Source organism: Schistocerca gregaria, chromosome 1 (assembly GCF_023897955.1).
Source record: "Schistocerca gregaria isolate iqSchGreg1 chromosome 1, iqSchGreg1.2, whole genome shotgun sequence".
NCBI classification, from domain to species: Eukaryota; Metazoa; Arthropoda; class Insecta; order Orthoptera; family Acrididae; genus Schistocerca; species Schistocerca gregaria.
The window spans coordinates 349,157,167-349,165,586 of record NC_064920.1 but is presented as its reverse complement, the minus strand read 5'-3'; positions in this window follow the sequence as shown (position 1 = coordinate 349,165,586).

Genomic DNA, 8,420 nt, shown 5'->3' with positions numbered 1-8,420 from the left:
CAGACCCACCATACTTGCTCCGGACACTGCGAGAGGGCTGTACAAGCAATGATCACACGCACGGCACAGCGGACACACCAGGAACCGCGGTGTTGGCCGTCGAATGGCGCTAGCTGAGCAGCATTTGTGCACCGCCGCCGTCAGTATCAGCCAGTTTGCCGTGGCATACGGAGCTCCATCGCAGTCTTTAACACTGGTAGCATGCCGCGACAGCGTGGACGTGAACCGTATGTGCAGTTGACGGACTTTGAGCGAGGGCATATAGTGGGCATGCGGGAGGCCGGGTGGACGTACCGCCGAATTTCTCAACACGTGGGGCGTGAGGTCTCCACAGTACATCGATGTTGTCGCCAGTGGTCGGCGGAAGGTGCACGTGCCCGTCGACCTGGGACCGGACCGCAGCGACGCACGGATGCACGCCAAGACCGTAGGATCCTACGCAGTGCCGTAGGGGACCGCACCGCCACTTCCCAGCAAATTAGGGACACTGTTGCTCCTGGGGTATCGGCGAGGACCATTCGCAACCGTCTCCATGAAGCTGGGCTACGGTCCCGCACACCGTTAGGCCGTCTTCCGCTCACGCCCCAACATCGTGCAGCATGCCTTCAGTGGTGTCGCGACAGGCGTGAATGGAGGGACGAATGGAGACGTGTCGTCTTCAGCGATGAGAGTCGCTTCTGCCTTGGTGCCAATGATGGTCGTATGCGTGTTTGGCGCCGTGCAGGTGAGCGCCACAATCAGGACTGCATACGACCGAGGCACACAGGGCCAACACCCGGCATCATGGTGTGGGGAGCGGTCTCCTACAGTGGCCGTACACCTCTGGTGATCGTCGAGGGGACACTGAATAGTGCACGGTACATGCAAACCGTCATCGAACCCATCGTTCTACCATTCCTAGACCGGCAAGGGAACTTGCTGTTCCAACAGGACAATGCACGTCCGCATGTATCCCGTGCCACCCAACGTGCTCTAGAAGGTGTAAGTCAACTACCCTGGCCAGCAAGATCTCCGGATCTGTCCCCCATTGAGCATGTTTGGGACTGGATGAAGCGTCGTCTCACGCGGTCTGCACGTCCAGCACGAACGCTGGTCCAACTGAGGCGCCAGGTGGAAATGGCATGGCAAGCCGTTCCACAGGACTACATCCAGCATCTCTACGATCGTCTCCATGGGAGAATAGCAGCCTGCATTGCTGCGAAAGGTGGATATACACTGTACTAGTGCCGACATTGTGCATGCTCTGTTGCCTGTGTCTATGTGCCTATGGTTCTGTCCGTGTGATCATGTGATGTATCTGACCCCAGGAATGTGTCAATAAAGTTTCCCCTTCCTGGGACAATGAATTCACGGTGTTCTTATTTCAGTTTCCAGGAGTGTATAATAAACACTCTGTCCAGTGCGTACCGGAGAGCCGGACGTGTATATAATATGTCCGAAGTTGGATGGAAAAGTTACCATACAATTAAGAAAGTTATGTCGATTGTTCTAAAAGACAGTGTAAATATGTGAAAATTAGAATAATAACCAAACAGGATATATTAATGAGGAGCGTAGCCTACCGTCAATGTCAGCACTGCTGACCTCGCTCTATCTAGATAGTAGACTAGTCTGGGCAAGTGGCATCCCGCAAAAAGCACAATCGCAGGTACGAGTTGACTGCGTAGCAGCCACCATCGAAGAAGTTTCCACGACAGACGAGCTGTCTTCTGCGTTGGAAACACAACCTTAGAAGACGACAGGTTGGTGGAAAGAATTGTCGGAGACTCATATTCAGTTTTTCCCAGATCTCTCCAGCTTACAGATCTGACTTCCAAAGGGACACACAATTTTTAACATGAAGGTTTAAATGAAAGATTCATTTATAAGTAAAACTAAATTTAACCAAAATGGAAGATAGATATAATGAATGCAATAATGAGGTGATAAAACAAAACGAATTAAATCGAAAGTAATACATAAAATTAACTGAAGACACATGACAAAGATTTAAAGAGCGAAAAGAATGATAGCAAGAAAAATGAGAACAAATGAAGCAGTTGATATTATGATTAAAATTATGTGACAAAGGAATGGAAACAAAAAATTATATTCAAATCAGTTAATTGAATACAAATCACGATCAAAGTTACTTCGATAAAGATTTATAAATAAAAAAAGATCTTTTGTATCTAACGAGAATCGAACCCTCCTGCATGCGAAGCTACCATGATATTCATAATACCACGCTACCATATTATATTTATCACCTATTATAACGCTGTTGACTGTCACACAAAATTCCGATTTTTTTTCAGTTACGCGCAAACGAGAGCTCACCAAAGTGAATGGCTGCAGTGTCTGATATCTGGGATCTTAGCCTACATAACCGTGTAGATAATTCCAAAAAATCGGTGCCAAAGCTGTGGACCTCTCCTTGTTAGTCAGATGCTTAAATAATTAACACCATTCAAATCCAACTGATATTCCACGTACACGTAAGATACTAGAAGACACTGAAAATTACTATGGTCATTTTGCGACCTTTTAGTAAATTAACAACACAGTATTGTATTAGTTATTAACGAAGTGCACAAAGCAAGCGTTCATCCAGTCTTGTTATATGATGTGATAAACTTATGTACAATTATAAACATATATGAACTATTAAATTGGGGGCGTTCACACACAAGGGAGGTTAAGTAATGATCTGGGAGACTCCTGCTCCTTTCATTTTACTAGTCACTGTGCAGGATTTCCCAACAAATGTTTTATAAAGTCATCTGTAATTTGGTGGCTTTTTTCGTGTCTACTGACGTTATCAGCTTTCATATCATACATCACATGGATTGCTCCAGAGGTCCGCTTGTTAATTAGTTTATAATATAATGAGAAAAGATTGAATAAATAGAGAAAAGATGACATACTACGAGTTGGAGTCTGGAATATCAGAAATTTGAACGTGGTAGGCAAATTAGAAAATCTGAAAGGGAAATGGAAAGGTTCGTGTTCTTCAGTCTGTCCTTTGAGCAGGCACTGAAGAAAAACAGAAAGAAAATTGTAATGTGAGCTGAGGCTCGGGGGGAGAAATAAAAATTTTTATGTTTCCTATTTCCATTGTAATTCAGAAAGAGGCTGGAAAGGACGTGGAAATTCAGTTGCCTGGAATGAATATTATACTGAAAGGAGATTATAAGATGAACATCAGCCAAATTAAAATAATGGTAATGGATGTATGCGAATAAAATCCGGTGATGCTGATTGATGTACATTAGAAACGGAGAAAATGAAAGTAGCAGTCGAGTTTTGCTTTTGTGGAACAGAATAACTAACGACAGCAGAAACAGTATCATTATAACATCCACACTTGCAAGAAAATCTCCTCTTAAATAGCTGTGCGTGTAGTAGCCATGCAGAGATGAAGAGACCTGCACAGGACTAGCGAGGTGAGCTGCGTCAAATCAGTCTTCGGACGGAGACAAAGACATAGTGATTTTACATAATTTTACCCTTGCTTCTCGACTACGTTGGACACGCAGACTGTGTAAGGTCGTAACATGACATCCTCTTACAAAATTATCTGCAAATATTTTATTTCTTCTTGTTTTCGCTAAGGTACAGGACAAATTCGTTTCGGCGTTAGTGCCATTTTCAGACGTTCCTGTTACATTGCCTTTATAAAGCATTTTGTTCTGCGTATATGTAACAGAAGTATGAAATTTTTATTATACTTACATCTAGATGGTGTGGCGTCCATAAAACATGTTGGAACGTAGCTTCTTTAACTTATTGCGGTATTGATATAGGTCACGTATTTACATTGTGTAGAAATTTAGTGTTATTTTTTGTCTGTTGTCGAACGACAGATACCTTAATTGATGCATTATGTTTATAAGTAAATTCTATCTTAGTTTGTCAGAGATATTAATTGCCACAGATAATTTTCATTAGGTAGATGTAAGAATTTTAGTGTTTTCTATTCTTTTTTCTGTTATGTTAATAAAGTTTTCCAGGAAATTTTTATGTTTGAGATCCATTTGCCAATTAGGATGTTTTCCGTCCATGTTATTGCGTTCATTATATCTGTTTTTCAATTTTCTTTAATTTCGTTTTACTTAAAAATCCTTCTTTCATTTAAATGTTCATGTACATTATTTTGTCCGTAGTGCAGTAGGTATTTAGGTTTTGTTTGAAATGTTTGTAAGACGATTACCGTGCAAAAAAGAAATTGTACATGTGGTAATGAAAAATACATTTTTGATATCATTGTACAGTCAATATAAATAGATAATTTCCTTTTTACTGATAAATTGTAATTTTCAAATAATTGAATATTACAGTAGGTAAATATAATTAAATTCAAATTCACAAAAATTCAGATTGGAAAAAGAATGATACAAAGGAAACATGAAACAAATGAAAAAGTTCATATGGTGTTTAAAATGATTTAGCAAAGAAACAGAAATAAAAAAATACATTTAAACCAGTTAACTGAATAATGATGAAAGAATTTCGATAAAGATGTAAAAATGAAAATATGTACCTGATGAAATTCGCACCTAAAATCTTCTGCACGTGAAGTTATTATCCTACGCTCTACGCCATGCAACCAGTCTACACAATACGACTTTTTTAACGTTATTAAGTATCACGCAGAATTCCGAATTTTTGCTTCGTCAGTTACTCGCAAATGAGTGCTCACCTGCGTGAATGGATGCAGGTTGTGATACCTGACATCTTAATCTACACCATCGCACAGATGGTTTTACAAAGTTAGTTCCTCTGCTGGGGACTTCTCCCTGTTAGTATTTTCCTGGTGCTGAAGTGAGTATTTCTTTATTGCTGAGCCATCTTACAAAATTTGTCTATATTCTCTTATTAATCATTTATATACTTTGTATCGTATTTATCCCAGTTTTCAGTCTTAAAATTTCTCGGCATTAGAGAAAGATATAGAAGAATAACTGGAGCTACGATACAGTTTAAATTCAGACATTATTTTTCGAATTCTAGGAGATCTTCACACATTTGGAGACCTACCGTGTGCTATGTGTTTTACGTTTATTCTGTGCAACTTTAAATTACTTTATCTAGATATTATGTCTAGTTACTATACGGACTGACGATGCTACCCGCCCTCGGGATTTTGTCAGTTACCCGGCCCGCTGTGAAAAAGGCAGGTGAGCTTCTCGCAAAGCCGAGGGGAATATTTTCCAGGCCTATTCTTCCAACTCATTCGGTTGCTGTCCTCCTTGAATGCCTGCAGACCATATGTCACTACTGCTTCGCGGATTGCCGGCTCTCCCTGCAGACAGCTTTTGCTTCGTGATACTTGGTGTCGGGTGAATCTGCGCAACACGTTGATGAAACTGTACACCATCAGCTGCGACTTTCAGCATACCACCAGCTGCGTCTTTATCATTTATTGTCCACTCCGCTTCTTCAGGGCATTCTCGGTAGCCTATAAAATAGGAAATATTGAAATAAAGAACAGGAAATAAAACAGAGAATACACTGTAGATCTCTTCATAAATCTCCTTGTCAAATGTTCTGTGTTTTATCTCAGTAATTCAAGGTTTTTACAAGTGCTGCAAGAAAATCAAACTTGTCTGAGTTCATCGATACAGAGGTGATAATACATATCCTGCCAGTAACGTAATTTGGACACAGTGTTAATACACACGATGAAAATAAGCTACAGATATTTACGGATCTTCAGATTTCCTTCAAGAAATAGCAGATCGCCGATTCAGTGCGCCTATTAAAAAGTAATTATGTAACGGTGTAGGGGGCAAACATCATTAAAGAATATTTACATATATGTTAAATAAACGCGGCTCACTGGGCTGCGTACAAAATACTGTATACGATTATGGTTGTATGTATAAGAAATTATAACGATCCTACACACCTCTATTCGTAAATATCGCGTAGTTTTATCGTTTTTCATCGCGCCTGCTAAACTGCGTGATCTTGCTGTACAGTTGAACGGCTGTTGTTGTGTCTGGCTACGAACTGGTAGAGATCAACAATAATTTCACTTTCAAATCTGATTTTACTTAAATCGAACTCTCTTTTATAAAAGACAACCGTGTATAACTCTCTTTCAGTATTGTTAAATCTATAGTAGTTATTCCGGAGAATTTACTAGAAAATTTAGGGGAGTCGTTCTCTCTAGAAACAACATTTAACACTTCACTCTTACCCTCAGTTATCGTTTTTATAAGTAAATCTTCCCAATAAAACACAGTACCAGTATTTACTGTTGAGGGAGTCTAATTTCCTTCTGAAATTTAGTAATTCTGCCTCCTAAATACAATCGCCAGTTCTGAAAAGGCACATTCTGAAAACAGTTCTGTTCATTGAGCAGGAAACAGCTATTGTATTTGTCTTTGAATAATTACAGCTTTAGGTTTTAGTATCAGAATGAAGTTGTCAGCGTATTTAATGTGTCTGTTCAACAATCATGTTGTGGAGGTTTTCAAATTACAACGAGGTCAGTAATTATTATAGAGCGACATGACTTGAAAAACTAAATATATTATTTTAATTACGTACTGTTACAAAGCAAGACCAGTCAAATATTCTTACGCAAATGAAACGCGCAATTTTTATGTTAAATGCAGTTTTTTTGTCAATTAACAAATAATACAGTATTTTAAAATAAGATTTTGGCTACTGTATCATTCCAGAAAACATAGTCACGACATTTTGAGTTAAGGAAAGTCTCTGTCCTGTTACAAGTCTAGTTACTAAATAACTTGACGTTTTAGACACAGTTCAGTTGAGAATATGGTGTGAAATGCTTTGAAAGTATCTTTACGTCTCAAGTTGTTTACATAGACCAGGCACGCTGTATTGTCTACCTTTGGAATTATCGAATTATTCTTGAAGTAATGATAGTGAAATTCTTACGCACCATAAGTTTTCCATGAAATACAAGAACGCTGTCCGCTGGGTCAACATACTGCGCATTTCTCTAAGAAAAAAAAGAAAACAAAAGAATAAATTATTCAATAGGTTTGTTTTTAAATAACTCAACTGCTACCAGTCAAGATTTTCTTTATTTTATTTTTCGCACGACGCATTTGACGATTCCCATTTTCAAGTGCGTTTTTTGTGTTTGTTATGTCATTCCTATGTGATGTTGTCGATGTGTGAGATTTTGCTTTATTTTGTTGACTTCACTGCAATAGATAAGAAAACACCTAATTTTTAGTTTGTTGTCGATCTTTTTGTGAAGTTAGTGGCGAAATTTAGAAGAATTTCTACTTACAGTTTCCGTATGGTCCATTTTAGAAGAGTGACACACACACTAAACTTCACACACAACGTGTCGTACACTTTTAAACATACAAAACATTTTATATAAACAAAACAGTGACACAGATGTTTTTACAATTAGTCAACAGAGATGACATTATAGGTCTTCAACAGAGTATGATATGCTTTTGTGCAGAGGTTATTTACCTTAACAATTTGCATCATAATTTACTTATGTCTATTTTACAATTGTGCTTATTTCCATGTGATACTATTTTTATTTAGGTATACTATCGAAACATCTGAAGAAATTCACTGATTAACTTTCAAGTTTTTCGTTTAATATTTTATCTTCATATTTTCTAGAATGTGAATATATCTCCAGTTCTTCTAGCAAATCCATTTTATGTCCTTTCTGTGGTCGGTGGAGTACTTTGACATTTTTCTCTATTTTTCCAAATGGGTGTCCTGTATTATGTACATGTGTTGTAATGGCTGATGCAGTGTATCTGTTGTGTGTGTAGGCTTTTATGTGCTCTGTGTACCTGGTGTTGAAATGACGGCTATTTGTCCTAGGTAGAACATGGAGCATTCCTGGCATGTTACCTTGTGTATTCCAGAGCCTGAGTATGTATCATGCTTACACTTTATATGTGTATTAGTTTTTGTTGTAGTTTATTAGATGTGTAGAAAAACAAATTTTTATTTTGTGATTTTTGAAAATATTTGCAATCTTCTGTGATACATTGCCAATGTATGGGATGCTAGATATATGTTTTTTTTTCTCTTTTTCTTCTGTGGCGCAATTTGATCTGGCTCTTTCTTCACTCTGTATAGGATTGTGTCAGCCATGGAAGCATTGTACGCACAGGCAATTGCAATCTTTTTCACTGTGTTTATTCTTGTTGCATGTTTTCTTGGTTCAATGGTATTTTAGTTCCCTATGTAGCGTTGACCTGTATGCTGCCTGTTTATGGATATTTGGGTGATATGACGTTGCAGGCATTGTAGTGTCAGACATTGTGTTTTACCTATTGCCATCCATTACCAAACCGACAATTGATTGATACTTCAGGAAGCGTTACCGTTTCATTTCAAATTGCGCCACAAGTTACTTTTTTCCCACAGTTCAATTCAGTACCTCCTCTTTTGTTATTCCCTCTACCTACTAATCTTCA